Here is a 19,700-nt window from a genome sequence, read left to right on the forward strand (position 1 = left end):
AGTATAGGTAGGTAGGCATAGGTTAGGTGCCTCAGTAGTTAGCAAGGCATAGGTAGGAGACCCAGTATAGGTAGGTGTCCCAGTAGTTAGCTATTCATAGGTAGGAGTCCCAGTATAGGTAGGTAGGCATAGGTAGGTGCCTCAGTAGTTAGCTATTCATAGGTAGGAGTCCCAGTATAGGTAGGTAGGCATAGGTAGGTGACTCAGTAGTTAGCTAGGCATAGGTAGGAGTCCCAGTATAGGTAGGTAGGCATAGGTAGGTGTCCCAGTAGTTAGCTATTCATAGGTAGGAGTCCCAGTATAGGTAGGAAGGCATAGGTAGGTGCCTCAGTAGTTAGCTAGGCATAGGTAGGAGTCCCAGTATAGGTAGGTAGGAAAAGGTAGGTGCCTCAGTAGTTAGCTAGGCATAGGTAGGAGACCAATTATAGGTAGGTAGGCATAGGTAGGTGTCCCAGTAGTTAGATAGGCATAGGTAGGAGACCCACTATAGGTAGGTAGGCATAGGTAGGTCCCCTAGTATAGGTAGGTAGGTAGGTGTCCCCGTATAGGTAAGTAGGTGCCCCAGTAGTTAGGTAGGCATAGGTAGGTGTCCCAGTATAGATAGTGAGACAGGGCCTGGCTGGCACAGTAATAACAATTACCAAGATGCAGCTGCAACAGATAGGGCTGTATAATGTCAGCGTCAGTGAGCAACACACACACAAAAAAAACACATCAGGAAAACATTAGCTATCAAAAGAGCTGTTGAGGGGTGCTATTTTAGCAATAACAATCATCCAGGAGCAAGCCAAGAGCCTAACTAATCTTTCCCTAGGAGAACAAGTCTGCAGCAGCTGTCCCTAGTCTGTCTAGCAGGCACACGAGTGAGTGTCATGGCCAGCGAGCCTGCCTTATATAAGGGGGGGTGGGGCTCCAGGGCTTAGTGTAGCCTGAATGGCTACAATGTGCCTGCTGACTGTGATGCAGAGGGTCAAAGTTGACCCTCATAGTGCATTATGGGGCGAATCGAACTTCCGCAAAAGTTCGCCTGGTCCAGGCGAACGCGAACCCCCAAAGTTCACCTGGAACCGTTCGCCGGCGAACCGTTCGCTACATCTCTACGCCCTAGCACTCTCAAGAACGGCAATATGGCTCTTGGTCTAAAAAGTTTTGACACTCCTGCCCTTGGGGCACTTTTCTTCACTGCAGGTACACTTTCAATCCTGGGTAGGCATGCAAGAGCTGTTAAAGAACATGTCCAGGCAGCCCAAAAAAAATGACATTTACTAATCCGGGGATTCCTGCAGCTCCTAGCAGCCGCTATTTCCCTCGCTGCAGCTCCGTTCCCAGCTGCTGGCTCCCGGTCCCCGACAGTGCAGAGGCCGACCTCGCCAGGTCTTCCCCTACTGCACCTATGCGAGCGCTGCTGTTAATCATTCACAGAACCACTGCGCCCTGCGCAGTACACTCCACACCCTTGGGGCTTTATTCACTAAAGCCTGATAACTGCTATCACAGCAGTTATCACGCAATCTCCTGTGCGCATCTCTTTGTGTGTGTAAAACATTACTCGAAGGATTGCGTGCAAACGATCGTGCGCTTGATTCACACGTGCAATTGTTTATCACGCGGAGTAATGTTTTATGCGCGCAAAGCACCGCGCGCTGTGATAGCAGTTATCACGCTTTAGTGAATCAAGCCCCATGTGCGAGTGATTGAAAGTGGCGTGCAGGCACAGCAGGGTAAGACCTGGCGACGTCAGCCACTGCACCCTCAGGGACCGGGAACCAGCAGGTGAGTGCAGAGCTGTGGCAAGGGATGTAGCAACTGCTAGGGGCTGGAGGAAACCCTGAGTAAGTAAATGTCATTTTTTGGGGGGCTGTCTGGACATTGCCTTTAAGACCCGTACTCACCGGATGATGGATAAGGGAACCCTCAGTGACACAATCCGATGAATGAGTGTTCCCTGTTCCATCTTCCTATCCACGCGAACACACAACATCACGAGACAGCACATGGCGGGCACGAATGAGAATTCAAATGATTGTGGCACTTCTCGCGGGAGTAGCTGGGAATCTTAAAGATCCATTGGCCTCAATTCACTAAACTTATCTCCTGTCTTTAATAACTCTTCTAGAGTTGTTACCATGGTGATAAGGCATGTAGTATTCAGGAAACATTTTACCTCAGGCAAGCCTAAAGTTAACTCTTCTGTCTTTAAATTAACTCTCCAATCCTTAAAATAACTCCAGAGTTAAAGACAGGCTGTTAATTAGCTGCATGTGAAAATAACTACAGAGGAGGTAAATTAACTACAGAGGAGGTAAATTACGGTAACTACAGAGGAGGTAAATTAACTACAGGAGAGGTAACTTAAGGAATGAAGAGGTAAGATAACTCTCTCACGTGTGGAGGTAAGTTTTCTCTTGCCTTATTATCTCTAGCATGATCTTAGTGAATTGAGGCCAATGTGTTGTGTTGATGGTAATTGCAGCATGTTGCAAAATGTTGTTTGCTTAATCGCGCTAAAAAAAAAACCCTGGTCGCAGGAAAAACGTGGGTACGTGGCTTTATTGATTTTCAGGCTGAAGGTGTTCCTGGACCTGGATTCTCAACCAGTGGTACGCGTACCCTAGTGGGTCTAATGGGTCCAGATGGTACTTGGGCTTGATCTAGCTGAGCATAAAAAATGTAGAGTTTTAGAAAATGATAATCCTATATTGGGCTTGATTCACAAAGCGGCGCTAAGTGTTAGCATTGATGCGCAGCTTCAGCAGGCACCCGATGCGATGTTTTTCACCAGGTGCAACGTTTAAGGGGCAGCGGGTGCGATGTTATTGTCGCACTGCGCACTAATACTGTGCGCGCACTGAGCGGGACTGACAGTGATGTGTAGGCTTAAACTACTTCGTGCCGTGGTTTGCGCCCACTAAGTGATAGGGCCCACTAACCGGCTTAGCGCCGGTTAGTGAATCAAGCCCATAAAGTATAACTAGAGTATAAGTATTTTAGCTAACCTAAATAAATAAAATAATAGTAATTGCCTGGAAACTGTACACACAATTACTGTGTACTACTATTTAATGTCTGTATCAAGAGGTACTTGGTGAGTACAGGCTTTCAAAAGGTGTACACACCAATAACGTTGAGAAACACTGCTGTAGGAATCCGGTCCTGTGTTACTACAGGGCTGCTACTATATCACGCGGTTTCAGTTTCAGTTGCGCTTTGTGACACTTTCCCTCTCGGTAGCAGGAGGAGATGGCATGATAGCAGTAGGTGGGTGGCAGTGGCCAGCCTGGTGACCCGCAGTAGCCCCCTTATGCCTGCTCTCTGACCCCAGTGGCAGCCCTTTCTCACTGCACTCTGTCTCTCCCCAGATCGAGGCTGCTCTCATTCTCCTCTCTCTCTCCCTCTTTCTCATTTCCACTCTCAGCCAGCCGGGGGACCCTCAGGGTCGAAGGTTTCGCCCTGTCTGCTCAGACCTCTCCACCTCCTGACAGCAAGTCCCGACCCCACCACCACCCCCCTCCAGCCCAGCACTGAAGGCAGCCCAGGGACACATCCAGCCGGGAGGCGAGGTAATCATCATCCAGCAGGATTACAGAGGGGATGGAAATCAGATGGAAACAACACACAAAGCCTGTGGGTTAGAGGTGCCTTGTCATAGCAAGTACAAGGGCAGACGGGGGCTGTGCCCCCCACCCACATCACAGCACAGGAGGGGCATGCAGGCTGCAGCTCACTATGGAGGGCATAAGGATTATTTTTTATAAAAAAGAAAACAGCTAATTAATTGAACAGCGACATGATCTGCCCTTTTCACTCCTCCCCCCTCTTCCTTCCTTCCTTCTCTCTCATTCCCCTTCTTCTCTTTCTCTCTCTTCTTCTCCTTCCAGGTGAAAAACAGCCATCAGCAGGCAAGATCTGTATTTTGCACAAAAAAAAGAAGCTTAGATGGAAGGTCTGGGGGGCATTGCAATGTCACATCAGGCCAAGAGAGCCTTGTGTGCAGGGAGCATGGGGAGAAGAGGAGGGAGGGGGAGCCATGCAAAAAGTGAACTGAATATTATTCCCAGGGAGATGTCTATTGTGATGGAGGCAGGGGTAGTCAGTCATACACTAGACAGACCCCCCCTCCATCCCCTACAATGCACAGGGGTATGTATGTGATACTGGTCTGTATAGCCCCCTTTCTGTATCGCATTCCTCCCCCTGATCCAGCAGGCCTTTTACACAGGAAAGGATTTTTAGCTATAAAGCATACAAATTCTAAAAAAAAAAACATTTTATCAACACGGCTTCCTCTGTATTTTTTCACTTTTATGACTTTTAGGATTTTTATTTAACTTTTTCAGGCTTGCGTCAATTGTGCTAATACACTGTCCGAGGTGTAAATGATGAATTGGACATAGGAGGGTTAATACGCTTTAATAGTGATCGCTGTGTTGTAAGGCTATGCAGGGCTGACTTGAAATCCATAGCATAGGCTTTTTGATCTCTCTACATCGCTTGGTTTTTAACCTCATGGATGCCAAATTCTAGTAGTGGCCATATTTTTGAGTGCCTCTGGGTTAAAATAATAACAAAAAAGAAGTCTAGTAGGATTTTGGAACCTTGAGTTTGTTGTAATATTTTAAGCTTTCTCTCTAAATTGCTTGTGTAGTGTTTACAGCACACTGCAAATATTTGCCTAATTTTACAACAAAAGTAGGTATAAAAAAAAAAGAGTATACATAATTCTGCCTTCCTTCTTTCATTGTTCTGTTCATCAATTTCTAGCCGCTGTAAAATTGTAAAAACCATAATAATAAAAAAATAGATATAAAAAGATAGTGCTGATTTGTGTTAAGGTCATGCTGAGCTTATTTCACACAGTTATATTTTATACGCTGCCCCCTTCTTAATTGCATGCCCCTGATAATTCCTCAAGCTGTCAGCTCATTGATGCAGTGAACTAATATTAATATGTTTTATAGAACTGGGAGCCCTTCTGTGTCTGTGGAAGGCAGCGTGCAGCCTCTGTGTTCGCTGTGCAATGCTGAGCCAAGTATGGTGCCCATGTCACAGCCCTTGGTCACTGATTGTAATCAATCAATCCCAGAATAAGGCAGAGGGGAGGGGGGTAGAGAGACAGGGAGTGTGTGTCAGCCAGAGAAAGAGAGAGAGAGGAGTCAGAAGAGCCAGGGAGACAAGTGAGGATCAGCCAGCAGGGATATCGTATGCTTCCTACGAGGGGGAGATCAGCGACCACAGCATCCTACTGATGATCATGGACTTCAATAGGTAGCCAGCATATCACAGAACACTTTCATAGTTTGCAAACTCCTAACCCATTGCTGTACTGGAGATGCTTGGATCTCTATGGTCCTACTCAATAAAACCTTTTGCAGCTACCACTATTGCACTATGTATGCATGCTATATTGACCTAATTCATACTATTGCCCATGTTTCTCTTTTACACCTGCTTCTAAATATTTTGTTCTATATGCCTTATATTGCCATATAAATTTCCTGCTTTGCTTTGGGCTTTTTTGTGTGTTTTGATCTATACAGTTCACTGAACTGCCCTTAGGGTGGAAGGTTTCACATTGTCTATTTTTTCTTTTGGTAGCCTCTTCTTTACTGTAATTTTGTATATGGGAGCATAAAGTTGGCATTGTGTGTTGCAATCTATCAATCCAAATAGGCTTTGTAGAGATTTGCTTAATTGCAAGGTTAACTTGCTTTTTGACATTTGCAACAGAGGGCAAAAGTAACTCGTGTAGGTAGGTTGGCATGATAACTGATAAACTCAGCAGGGTGATCATTGTAGATGTATGTGATGCACGCTGTATGTTGTTTAAGATCTGGATTGCAGCTGCCTGTATGGGATAGATGGGAATGAAGCGTCTCCCTTGAAATTCTGACAAATTTGGGGGTTTGTTCGAGGCTTCTATAGCTGTCATTCCAGAGTGCAGACTGTCAGCTTGATTTTGTGATCGCCGTTGGGGTTGTGTAACACTGGTTTACTTTGTACATGCATTATATTGGTTCATTTCTTGGATGGGTGAATTGTAGCGTGGAAGGCTAAGTCCCTGCCAAAAATCTGCAGCTCATGTTTCCCAGATCAACAATTAAAGTGCTGTGCATATGATGTGCCACGTTCTGCTACTGCATAAACTGCTTCATGGACTTTCCCAAAAAAATACTGCGGAATTAATAACACTTTGATTAAAACCCATAATAGAAAAACACGGTTATGACATTGCACGAAACCTTCCTGCGTCTGGTTTTTTGTTTTTTTTTCCTATTGCCGCAGCTGGTTTGGATGCTTAAAAAAAAAATCAACTTTGCTTTATTGTGCTGTTGGTTGCATCTGATCCGCAGAAGAGTTCCCATTTTTCGGCGTTGCCGTTTTTATTTTCTTTATTTAACCGTAAACGTTATGGGTTACATTCCTTTGAATAATAAAATGTATTAGGTTTATTATTCATGGTGCCCATTAGTTATCATTTCCATATGTATATTGCATGGGTGAAGATCTCCGCTAATATTAATCTTGTAATATTTGCCTCCTGTAGGATTTACGATGTAATTTTTTAAACCATGGTTTGTTTGTTTTTCTCTTGTTGCTTTTGTGCTATTACTTATGTTTCAATAACTGCATGGTTCTTTGCCTAGTTTTATTATGTGTTGGGTAGGATGACCTTTGTACTGTATGGATTGTTAAAGTTTTGAGCTTTAAGTCTTTGTGTGCATGCCACGGTTATCTTGGAATTTTATATGTCTTATAATTTGGCACCACATTTTAATAGTTTTTTTTTTTTCTTTTCATTATTTTGTTTAATGCGGTTTCCAAATATTTAGCTTGTGCTGTTTTATGGGGTGCTGAAGTCCTCAGCTTGCTGCAAAATGTCCCCTATGTATCATTGTTTAATTGGAAAAATATCACAAATATTCTATATGCGCCAAAATGAATGACAGAAAGTTAATACTTCTCTTTTATGTATACGTCAATTGTAACCCTTTTTTTTTTGTGTATACTGTACTTGTATAATTATAGTTCATTGTTATTCATCTTAGATTTATAGCTATGCCATGTTCTGGTTTAACTCTATACAGGACCAAACACTGAACCCAAAAACTATGTTTAGATAGAACCCAATTACACCATCAGGATGTTTTTGGAGTGGTGAAGGAAGCATCATAGAACATGGGTAGTGGTGGACAAACTGGAGTACTCCTATGCAGCAGGGACCAGCATTCAGCTGGTGGTGCTGAATTGGATGGGATTTAGCTTGCTGAACAAAATTATTGCATGGTCCAGAGTCATGGCCTGCATGTGGCACATCATGACTTTCATATCATAGCTGCTGAAGGTCTATAAAATCACCCCCAGGTACATGCTGCCTCTGAACAGGTGTTTTTAACTTTGCCACACTCTATGGTCTTGAAAGGCCCTAGAACAGTACATGTCAGGTAATGCAGGGACGATATGCTGCTTGAAATATATGGCTTCCAAAAGTACAGACAATCACCTTTGTCCTTAATAAAACCATCTGTGGGGCTACTTTATGAGGACAAGTCCAAAGAAAACTGAAGCAGAGCTAGAGTAGCTGCTCAAAGAAACCAATCAAAATCCTGGTATCATTTAGTAGCTGAAGCCTGATTGGTTGTTATTTTGTCAATTGCACCACTTATGCTCCAGAGTATTATTATTTTTCTTTTGCCTGTCTTGATAATTCAAATTGTACTTCTATTTGTGAGGAATGTATAACTTTGTTTGTCGATACCTAATATTAGGAGCAGAAACAACGCCTGTTGGCCGATTGTTGTTAGCACAATAGTAAAATAAAAAAGAATGAGTACTGTACTGTGAGCGGGCTCTTTTTCCTAATCTGAGGAAGGATAACCCCTGACACTAATTGTAACCATAACGGATGAGTGAATCCCCTTTCTTTGATTTGTGCCACTATGCCACCATTCATGGGCAATGTATTCCATATGTAGAATGCAGGCATGGCGGCATTGCTGTGTCTGCCCATATGAGCTGATATTATGTTGGTTCTGCGACATGTTTCCCGCCAGTGCTGAGATCTGTCTTGTGCATTGCGGATGATACATTTTGCTATGTAAATGAGAGTACGTTGGTGACACACATCATCAATACACAGCCTAGAAGGTTTATAAAGTGTATAAACTCATCCCACTATATATAAAGGCTTAATCTGGGAACACAAGTGTGAGAGTGATCAGAGAATGGTGATTATTCACCTTAAAGGTACCCTAAAGTGAGTGGAATACGGACGCTGCCATATTGCTATTAATTTTTTTTTATAAAAAATGCCCTTTGCCTGGTTGTAGTGTTTCACTGCAACAAGCTTGTTTCTAACAGAGTCAGTGTGAGTAAGAGCACATTTTCGCCTTACCTGGTGTGTGTACACCAGGGGATACTTACAATGGGTTCTGGGAGTACTACTGCTTGCCAAAGCCATACACTATAGAAAGTAAAATAAAGTAAAAATCATACTAAACTGATTTTTTTTTTTTTAGTTTAAATGTGTAAAATGATGTTTGGAAAGCCTACATACATAACTGTTGCGCACAGCTAAGAAACGTGTTAGTGTCAAGGGGTAGTCGAGACAGTATGATGCACAATAGGGGGCAATCGTTAAACACTCACTTTTTTCAAAAAAAGGTCATTGTATAATAAAACTGAACTGAGCACACCTTATCTACAGTATATATAGTGCTGATGCTGAGTTGCTGATTTAAAAGGTATTTGAGGCAGAGGTCAGAAAAACTAGACAAATAGCATTAAAAAAAAATAATAATGTTTCAGCAGTGGCAGCATCCATAGTATCCTCATTTAGAGTCCCACTAAACCCAAAATTGAAGTTAGTAAATTCGGGAAATGCACAAGCTGTTTAGTGTAAATGATCAGTCATGTTTTTAGCACTGCATTTTTTTTCATTAAAAAACTTCTGTATAGATTTGCTTATCTGCAGCTGTATACCCACCTATCTCTATAGATGCAAGATCCCTGCACTGGCTGCTTCCCTGTTGAGACAGTGGGGGTCTTGAAATCCTACTTTCTGTGAGCTACAAGTCTTACAGCATGTTTTGTTACCCTAGAGTTACAGGCTACCCAGCTAGCTCATGGTTGGTTCACCATGAGCTTACTGAACTACTTGGAAGGTGTAAGGGGCTACAAAGGACCATAAAGCCCTCTTAATAAAATGCTATGCAAAATAAAAGTTTGCCTTCTTAAAACAGAAGGTATTCGCGATTATTCAGATTGGAGTGAGCATATGATATCTCCCACGATGCATCACTGCTGAATATGCGAATCATCCTTTGTTGTCCCTGTAAGCTAAACACCCCCTAGCCTAGTGACTGACAGATTCCTGCCCATCTCTTCTGCTTAAAACTGAATAGAGATGAGACTGGTGGTAAACTGGGCAACAAAAGACACAAATTGTTAAACTATTTCCATGCTCTGAGTCCAGCCAACCAACACAATTTCCACTTTAATGCTGGCAAATATAGTCTGCTCTCTGTTGTTTTTGACTTTGTGATTGACTGCCAGTGAATCTGCAGAGGAGAGGAAGCTTGCTATATGGGTGTTTCAAGTCCTGCCCCATAGAGCCACATTTATCCATGCCATACACTGATGACAACCAACCAGTCCAAAACAGTCTGTATGCATGTTGGATTATTGTGGCTTTGTAGTATTAACAAGTTGACTCATCATTACACTCCAGCGGTTCTGGAGGTGTGTTTAGCTATCAGGGTCAACAAAGAGATGATTTGCATATTCAGCAGTGATGCATTGTGGGACACCTCACCTCATAAACTCACTCCAACCTGAATAATCACAAACACCCCAAATATAAATAAAACACGGTGCACGGTGGCGTAGAGGTTAGCTCTCTCGCCTTGCAGCGCTGGGTCCCTGGTTCGAATCCCAGCCAGGGCACTACCTGCAAAGAGTTTGTATGTTCTCTCCGTGTTTGCGTGGGTTTCCTCCGGGCACTTCGGTTTCCTCCCACATTCCAAAAACATACAGATAAGTTAATTGGCTCCCCCTAAAATTGGCCCTAGACTACAGTACTTACACTACATAATATAGACATATGGCAATGGTAGGGATTAGATTGTGAGCTCCTTTGAGGGACAGTTAGTGACAAGACAATATATATATATACACTGTACAGCGCTGCGTAATATGTCGGCGCTATATAAATACTAAATAATAATAATGATAAAAATAAATACATTAATACAATGTTGTTGTTGTTGTTGTAAAATGAAATGCCTGTTGTACCAATGCATTATCCTTATCTGTTTCTCAGTGACCCTTACCTGCCTGCTCACTCCCAGTCGGTGTGAACTAGAGGTGTGCATGGGGTCGGATACTGCGGTAGTGTCACGGTATTCTGCAGTAAGTTTCCATAGCAGTGCAAGCCAATTAATACAGCAATTACACTACATTCCCTCGCATCCTTACTGTGGTCCCCTTAGCAGTAATGGTGGTAGAATGCTCATGATAAAGGATCTTGTAATAGAGCTGCAGAACATCTCTGCTGTGCTATTCCACTTTTAATATGTATTTCATTGGATAGAAAGATTTTATGGACCATAGCTAGTGCTGGCTTGCATCTCTTCTGTGGGTTTGTTCTGTGGTGCTGACTGGCCCTAGCACATCCTCTGAGCATATTAGTTGGGGATTTCCATACCTTGCTTTTTCAAATTCATCCTCTCGTGGCTGTCAGTTTATAGTTGGGAGATGTAACTTCACACTGGCTGGTAGTGGGCAGGCAACTGGTGGTTGATGAAGGACACATGAGATTCTATAAATTAGTACAGCAGGTGTTTTCATTTTATTTATTACAGCACCTCCACTGTTTGTTTTGTTTATTAATGAAACTTTTCACATAGTTTAAAATGACCTTCTATTAAATGTATAGACGTTTTTAATAATTAAGAGCCCCATGAAATCACTTGGCATGTACCGGAATGCCCCTCACTAGAAATTCAAAGACAGGTCCACAAGAAGTACTTGAAAACCTCTTACCAAAAAGCTTTGATTCCCATTGGTGACGTCACCATGCAGTATAAACTTTTAAGGATTGGTTTCTGGACATTGGCACAAGGAAAGCTGAAGCAGTTGTGATGCAAAAATTCATAAGAGCCAATCAGAATATGTTCTTCATCTAACAGTTGAAGATGGCTAGTTGCTCAGGGCAACTGCCTCACTTTTTTGTTCCAGTTTACTTTGCACCTGTCTTGCTGTTTCAGTCTCTGGCATCCATATTTCCTTTTTTATAATAGAATGTGTGCATACTGCTTAATCAGTTTTTAGTGTTGTCCCGGCTATTGCTGTATACAAATTGCAATGCTGCTCATTTATTTTGCTGTACGGTTCCCCAACAGATGTCGTCTAAGTTTACGCTCGTGTTTTCATACAAATATGCAGGCTCGCTGTGTTTCCTCCGCCGTACTTACCTCTCAGTGTGGAGTAATTATGCAATTTCCAGCCGCAGCAAGGAGCTATGGATTGGCAAATTAGCATACCTCTGAGCCGGGCTACACCACAAAGCAGGTGTTGTCTTGTGTAGAACAACAATTGGGAGGCACATTAAGACCACCGCTGCAGATGGGTTCAAAAACTTTCCCAGTGTTCTGTACTAAGCAGATTGCATAGCTTTCCTTGTGTAAAGAAAGCACTTTATCCAGATAAAATAGTGTGAAGGAAATTATAGTTTTATGATCTATGTTTTATGCAAAATGATCAGCTTGAAAGAGATCTAAAAAACTTAAAAATATCAAATAGTCAATCGCTGAGTCCAAAGATAGCTAATGCCTTTGAGAAATGGATCAGCGACTTGAAATATTTGAAAAGACCAAAACATAATCACTTGCGTGTATTTATTACCGTGCATTAATATACAGGTTATTGGTAAATAAAAGTCAGTGGTAATTATTGTACATAAATGCAAGCGATCCCATATTATGCTTGTCTGTGATGTAATTTATTATCGCAGTGTTCCCCAACCCTGTCCTCAAGGCCCACCGACACTGCATGTTTTGTGGGGATTCACTGAGGTAATCAGCTCTGCTGCAACACTAATTACCTCACCTGTGTGTGGTTTCCTGCAAAACATGTGCTATTGGTGGGCCTTGAGGACAGGGTTTGGGGAACTGTGTTCTAGGGTTGTTTAATCTTGCTTACTTTTTCAGTCTGTGAACTACTAGAGGTGACCACTAATGATCCAATTTGCTAAACGATTAGGAATGATTTTTTGCATGAATGATTGGAAATGGGCTAAAATCTCCTAACCAATCCGAATAGGTGTTCAGGATGGTTAAAAAAATTGGATCGATTTAATTAATCGTTTGTACGAAGAATAGTTTGCAAGTGATCGTTTTGGCAAATTGTATGGCTAGTGGCCACCTTTATTGTTACCATTCTCATCACAAACTTTGTAAATCAGGTGAACAGGCGGGTGAAGTGTGGCAGCCTTTATGGTTGAAGGATGAGGGTACGTTTCCACTTGTGCGTTGCGATTCTGTTGCGGAAAACGCGTCAACGAATCCGCATGCGGGTGCGGATTTGTTTGTGTTTCCATGCGGATTTTCACGCAGAATCGATCGCGATTTTTGCTATGCGATTTTATCCATGTCAATGCCGGCAAGCATTGACATGGATTTTTCAGTGGAATCGCACGCGGAAACGCCGGGAAAACTGCAAGACTAATATGCTTGCGGTTTTCCTATTAAATTACATAACCGGCGATTCGCGTGCGGGTGTTGCAGCATGCGAATTCTGACGTGATTTTTTTCTGCACAGCAGACCGCACAGAATTCATGACAAGTGGAAACAGCCCCATCTACTTGTATTGGTTATGCGAATTTGCATGCGGACAACGCATGCGAATTCGCGTTAGTGGAAACGGGCCCTAAGTGTACTTTTAATTCAAATGAATTAAATAAATCTCTAATTCCTTCTTATCAATATTGCAGTTATAACATAATGGGCTCAATTCACAAGCATTACCACATTCGGCAATGCTGAAAACAGCTGACTTTACTGATCACCTTCCCAAGTTACTATTCACTAAACTTTTTTATGCACAGAAAATCAGTCAACGGTCAGGAAATGTCAATTCACAAAGATTTCGTATTTAATTTACAAGCCAAAAGTGTTTGTTTTCTTTCTCCAGCTCACAGCAGCCGATAACTGGCTCTCCCCATGCTGTCTCTGTGTGGTAGATTTGACAGACAGCCTTTGTGGAGAGCCTGGCAGCCAATAGGGAGAGCCACACATATTCAATAAGTTTGCTATAGGGAGAGCCACACAGCCTGCTTCTCACGCTGATTTGATGCGATGGGGTATTATTTGGGTCTTTCACTGTATCAAATCAGAAGACGCTGACAATTCTGCAAGCATCCCTGCATCCCTTTAGATGTGCATATCTGTATTGTAGCGTACAGAAGAGCTCCACCTGGTGGCTGCAGCACATCTAAAGGGATGACAGGCTGCATTGGACAGAAAACCTCTGATTCACACACACAGCTTCCGGACTGCTGCCCTGCTAGAAGACTGGTAAGTGACACTCAGGGCTGGTGCACACCAGAGCGGTTCTGGAGAGGTTTTTGAAACGCTTGGGGATAGAAAAACGCTTGGGTAATGTATTTCAATGGGCTGGTGCACACCAGAGCGGTTCGTTTTTTACACAAACGCAAACTCAGGGGCCGAAGCATTTTTTAGATTTCTGAGGCGTTTCTGGCTCAATGTTAAAGTATGGGAAAGTGGAAAACAGCTCTGAAAAATGCTAGATCAGAGCGGTTTTCCAGGCCTTTTTGTTACAGTAGCTGTTTAGCTCCAAAAAACGCTAGGCATGTTTAGATAGCCTCTCTAAACATGCCTAGAATCGCTCTGAAAATCTGCTTCAAAAACCTCTAGTGTTTTGCAGATCTGCCAGAGGTTTTTGGTGTGCATTGGCCCTTACCGAGCAGAGCTTGGTGAATTGAGGCATGTTTGTGCGGTAAATTACCAAACTTCAGCCTCATGCGGGAAAACTTTAGTGAACTGGAGTGAGTGGAAAAAAAAGTGTAAAATACCGCATGAGGTATTTTACCGTCTAAAATGATTTTACCTATTATCCCAGCTTACTACAGATCACCGATGTAGTACAGTACAGTCATTACATAAAAATGGGTAGCAGGTGCGGGTTTGCAGGCAGAGCGCAGAGACAATGAACACAGTATATAGGCTAAGGCCTTATTTCTCTGTCCACGCTGTAGGCAACGCAGGTGGCTGCAATTCCACAGTGAATCGCTGCTACACATGGATGGAAACATCACAATGTGCAATCTATGCATTTTTTGATGTCCCTGCGAATCGCATCACTACGCATTGCCGATAACGCGGCCATAACCCCGCAGGTGGAAATGCGGCCTTATGGGGCAATTTTTCTCTCACTTCCTGTCTGTAGGATCTCTGGGAGTCTACATGAAATTAATATGAAACCTTGGGGGTCCTAGAGGACATGAGGAAGGGCAATAAAAACTTGAATGAGGTTCAAACGCTCTCTGGCCTCTAGAAAGGTGTTACTTATAATTCTCCCTGTCCTTGTTGGAGAAACTTTAATTCCCACTAGTGATATATGAAAATGAAGACGTTCTTCTATACAGAGATAAAAAACAAAAACAAAATTGTTGTCTATCTATCTTTCAATTAAATAATGTGAATCTCCACTTAAAGTGGACTTGAACTTTTGCACAGGACAGAAGAAAAACATAGAGAATGCATGTATGTCTTTACAGAGTTTAGCCTGTTTAATTTGCCCTCATCTGTGTCTAACCACCACTGTAATTTAATCTTTTCTGCTGTGTCAGCTCAGGAATCTGCTCTGCAACGACAGAGCTGCTAATTTCTAAACACAGGATGTTAACCCTATGCCTGCGTCAATGAAAGCAGGAAGTATACACACTGCAGATTTATCGCAGGATTTGTATCAGTTGTAACAAATAAATGTTTTTCTTTAACCACTTGCCGACCGCACACTCATAACGTGCGTCGGCAAAGTGGCAGCTGCAGGACCAGCGACGCAGTACTGCGTCGCCAGCTGCAGCCTAATTAATCAGGAAGCAGCCGCTCGTACGAGCGGCTGCTTCCTGTCAAATCACGGCGGGGGGCTCCGTGAATAGCCTGCGGGCCGCCGATGGCGGCTCGCAGGCTAGATGTAAACACAAGCGGAAATAATCCGCTTTGTTTACATTTGTACGGCGCTGCTGCGCAGCAGCGCCGTAAGGCAGATCGGCGATCCCCGGCCAATCAGCGGCCGGGGATCGCCGCCATGTGACAGACCACATCCTGTCACTGGCTGCACAGGACGGATAGCGTCCTGTGCAGCCCGGAACACCAGGGGGAGGCAGCAGGTAGGAGAGGGAGGGGGAATTTCGCCGCGGAGGGGGGCTTTGAGGTGCCCCCCCCCGCCACCCACAGCAGGCAGGAGAGATCAGACCCCCCCAGCACATCATCCCCATAGGGGGGAAAAAAGGGGGGCGATCTGATCTCCCTGCCTGCACCCTGATCTGTGCTGGGGGCTGCAGAGCCCACCCAGCACAGATCAATCAAACCAGCGCTGGTCCTTAAGGGGGGGTAAAGGGTGGGTCATCAAGTGGTTAAAGGTTATTATGCTGTTGCGTATGTTTTAGAGCTTAGAGGAAGTTCTGAGTTCAGGCCCGCTTTAAATTATTATAATAGGGAAATTGTACTGCCAGGAACAGCTTTTTGTTCATAGTAAATTGTATTGGGTCTTCAGCTCCTGTCATGCTGGAAGGACCCTCATTTATTATACCAATTCTTCATTTCCCTCTCCCCTCCATGTTCATAATTGATGAAAAGTACATAACCTGAATGAGATTTCATTTTTTCCTGCCAAAAAAAAGGATCATGTATCAAATCACGGTTTCTATTGAGGTCAGTGTAGCAGAGCATACGCTCTCACCCCGCATTACATTTTACCTGGAGTTCTTCTTTAAATGATCCAGAAAACCTCTACCTTTCTGCCATTAGAGTGTGAGGCCTAGTGCACACCAGAGCGGTTCGGCTGCGTTTTGCCATCCGCTTGCGGCTGCGGATCCGCTAGGGTAATGTATTTCAATGGGCTGGTGCACACCAGAGCGGGAGGTGTTTTGCAGAAACGCATACTCCCGGGCTGCTGCAGATTTTGGATTGCGGAGGTGTTTCTGCCTCAATGTAAAGTATAGGAAAAACGCAAACCGCTCTGAAAAACGCCTGTTCAGAGCGGTTTTGCCGGCGTTTTTGTTACAGAAGCTGTTCAGTAACAGCTTTACTGTAACAATATATGAAATCTACTACACCAAAAACGCTTCCCAAAACCGCAAAATGCTAGCTGAAACGCTACAGAAAAATAAGAAAAAGCGTTTAAAAATCTGCTAGCATTTTGCGGATCTGCTAGCGGTTTTTGGTGTGCACCAGGCCTTAGAGTCTGAAGTAATAAATATAGGACAGTGTGGATCTCTTTTAGGAAGGTCTCTGTGCCGGTGCGTGTCTCCGATTAGCAGTTGTTATCCTATGGCAGTGTTCTCACTACCATGATTGCGGGCACTTTTCGATTAGCGATAATTGCAAACGCGTTAAATGCAGCGTTTTGGCGGAGATTCTGGAGCGATTGTGATTAGCATGTATAGAACCGCTAATCGCGATCGCTCCCAAAATGCTACTCTGTCAAGTGATTTTTCCGCGTTAATCGAGGAAAAATCACTCCCACAAAACGGTAGCGGTAATTGCAAGCGTTTTGGGATTTTAGATGTGATTATGACGGGGGCCTTATTCCGGCTTGCATGCAAATTTAATACATATTGCAGCTTGGAATTTGGCCAATCAGATCACTTCCTGCCAATTTTGATTGCTCCAATTTAAAGCTGCATATATCTCGTTGACCATCTCTTCTGATATTGAACGGCAAAAATTCAATCTTTTTAGTTTGGCCAGAAATGTGGCAAAATCAAACTAGAAACCAGAACTGGAACCTGCCGATCAATTAACCAGCAGCTGCTAAATTGATCAGCAGTTCCTGATTCATATTAGTAACTGCACATTTCTGGATCTGGACAATGTAAAAACTGCTCATTGATGATGGTCTGCTATGAAAAGAGAGACCCGCCTCCGAATGGCCTTGAATCAGAGGTGCGCTGAGCCCCCCCAGAAACTGCAAACGCACCTTGAACCCAAACGGAAGCTCTGCATATACACCAAAAGCAAAGCTGTTAAAGAGACACTGAAGCGAAAAAAAAATTATGATATTATGATTTGTATGTTTAGTACAGCTAAGAAATAAAACAGTAGCAGCAGAGACATCAGTCTAATTGTTTCCAGTACAGGAAGAGTTAAGAAACTCCAGTTGTTATCTCTATGCAAAAAAGCAATTAAGCTCTGCGACTTTCAAAGTCATGGAGAGGGCTGTTATCTGACTCTTATTATCTCAAGTGTTTTTGAAGTATTTACTTTTTCTCTGCCAGAGGAGAGGTCATTAGTTCACAGACTGCTCTGAAAGAATCATTTTGAATGCTGAGTGTTGTGTAATCTGCACATATTAGAGAATGATGCAATGTTAGAAAAAACACTATATACCTGAAAATAAAAATATGAGAATATTTTCTTTGCTGCCAAACATCTAGTAATTATTCATAGTACACAACCAATTCATTATATCATATTTTTTTTTCGCTTTAGTGTCTCTTTAAGTGGGAGCAGCTGACCAAAAACAAATTAAATTAGTACATGGCAAGGAAATGAACAGCGCTACTTAAAAACAGACGAGTGCCTACCTGCAAAAGAGTGCAAGCCCCACTTGTGGGATAAAATACACACCTAGCATACACATGACCTGTCTACCACTGGAGGATGTTGGTTTCCGTAACAGCTTGCATGCAACCTATTAAGTACTCGTCCCTCCCACTGCGAAGTAGTCAATCCTCCATGGGAGGGGACCTAACACTAACTAAATCCTAACTGTATATGCATAGCCTGGGTGCGGCTAATCAAGTAAATTCGAAAATTGAAATTTGCGCAATTTTCAATTTTCGAATTTACTTGATTAGCCGCACCCAGGCTATGCATATACATAGGTTAGGATTTAGTTAGTGTTAGGTCCCCTCCCATGGAGTATTGACTTCTTCGCAGTGGGAGGGACGAGTACTTAATAGGTTGCATGCAAGCTGTTACGGAAACCAACATCCTCCAGTGGTAGACAGGTCATGTGTATGCTAGGTGTGTATTATATCCCACAAGTGGGGCTTGCACTCTTTTGCAGGTAGGCACTTGTCTGTTTTTAAGTAGCGCTGTTCATTTCCTTGCCATGTATGAAAAGAAAGAGTTTTAAACCTTTGTCAGCTTATTGGCGATGTCCAGTAAAGCACAGTCCGACTTGCATTTTTGAAAGTCCAATGCACTGTGGTAGCGGTGTGACTGCACCCATTTCCCAATTATCATAGCCTCACTCCACTCTGAAAGTCTCTATATGATTCACAGTAAGTCACTGGAGAGCTGCATTGTGGGGCTGTCAGCTGCTACTGAAATGGGAATGATTTAATTTATCTGCTGTGTATGCATGCCAGCACCACAGATGTAAAGATATCTCCATCATATGCAATAATTGTTGTTCCGGTAAATCAAGTGAAACTGTAAGGCTCCCTGCACACTGCATGCGATTCTGATTTTTAATCGTTTTTACATGCGATTCCGATTTTTAATCGTTACTGCATGCTGCGTTTTTTTCTGCATTTTTCTGTTGATAGCATTCAGGGAAAATCGGAATTGCAAATCCGAATCGCAAATCGTATTTGCAGTGTGCAGGGAGCCTAAGAGTGTAAAGGAAGGCATGAATGTAACTTCCTGCCATAAATGTAACTTCCTGCATTGTGCAGACTTAAAGTGAACCTGTATCTTCCCCCGAAAAAAGTCTTATACCTTAGTAGAGGAAAGCTTCAGGATAGTCCAAATTATTCCCGATCCATCTAGTAGCGCACTCCTCTCTGGCAGGGTCTCTCTCTCCATGTATGATGGTAGTAGCCGCTGCTGCACAAGCATGAGTATAGCCACGCCTTTGCTGTAGCGTGAAAGCCGCATGTGTATGAGTAGATTCATGCTACTGCATAGGCGCAGCCATAGTTGTGCATGCACAGTATGTCCATGCTTGTACATGGAGTGGAGCCCGACCTCAAAGAGGAAAATGATCCTGGCCAGCAGAGGTGGGGTCAAGGAGTACGTGGAGGCCTCTGGAGCATTGTAAAGGTTCCCTTTACTTTGGTAAGTATCTTTTTTTTGGGGAGTATCTTTAACACCTGTGTACTGTTGTCAGGAGGTTTCCTAGTATAGTTGCTGCAGAGTAACATTGAAACATGATATTTAACAACATTCAGTCAAAAAGTGACCTGTATAGTTATGAAATATGGTATATTGATTTCAGTGCCAGAGCATTTCTCCATTGTTCATTAGCTTTGGAGAACCTGGAGATCACCGCCTATTTCAGTACAATTTGTATGACGTGTTTCCAACACTCTGAGAACTTGCTGGTAGACGAACCGGTGTGAGAGCCAGCCAACTGAATGATGTGTATGTATGTGCTTATATTAGACTGCAGGCTTATTCAGGGATCATTACAGATGGCTCTAAGAACTGTATTCTGTATCGCATTGCAC

The 19,700-nt window shown here is 43.1% G+C and overlaps 1 protein-coding gene across 2 annotated transcripts in view; it reads left to right on the forward strand.

The window, feature by feature from the left end:
- The first annotated feature begins 3,312 nt into the window (after positions 1-3,312).
- Positions 3,313-19,700, forward strand: part of MPPED2 (metallophosphoesterase domain containing 2) — a 308,331-nt gene continuing 291,943 nt past the window's right edge. Inside the window, exon 1 of one of the 2 annotated variants that reach the window (XM_068261705.1) lies at positions 3,313-3,560. The gene's annotated coding sequence lies outside the window, so the exon portion shown is untranslated. Of the gene's footprint in view, positions 3,561-5,162; positions 5,266-19,700 lie in introns of those variants that run through there. The other variant, XM_068261706.1, reaches the window with a different exon arrangement.

Source organism: Hyperolius riggenbachi, chromosome 11 (assembly GCF_040937935.1).
Source record: "Hyperolius riggenbachi isolate aHypRig1 chromosome 11, aHypRig1.pri, whole genome shotgun sequence".
In the NCBI taxonomy this organism is placed as follows: domain Eukaryota; kingdom Metazoa; phylum Chordata; class Amphibia; order Anura; family Hyperoliidae; genus Hyperolius; species Hyperolius riggenbachi.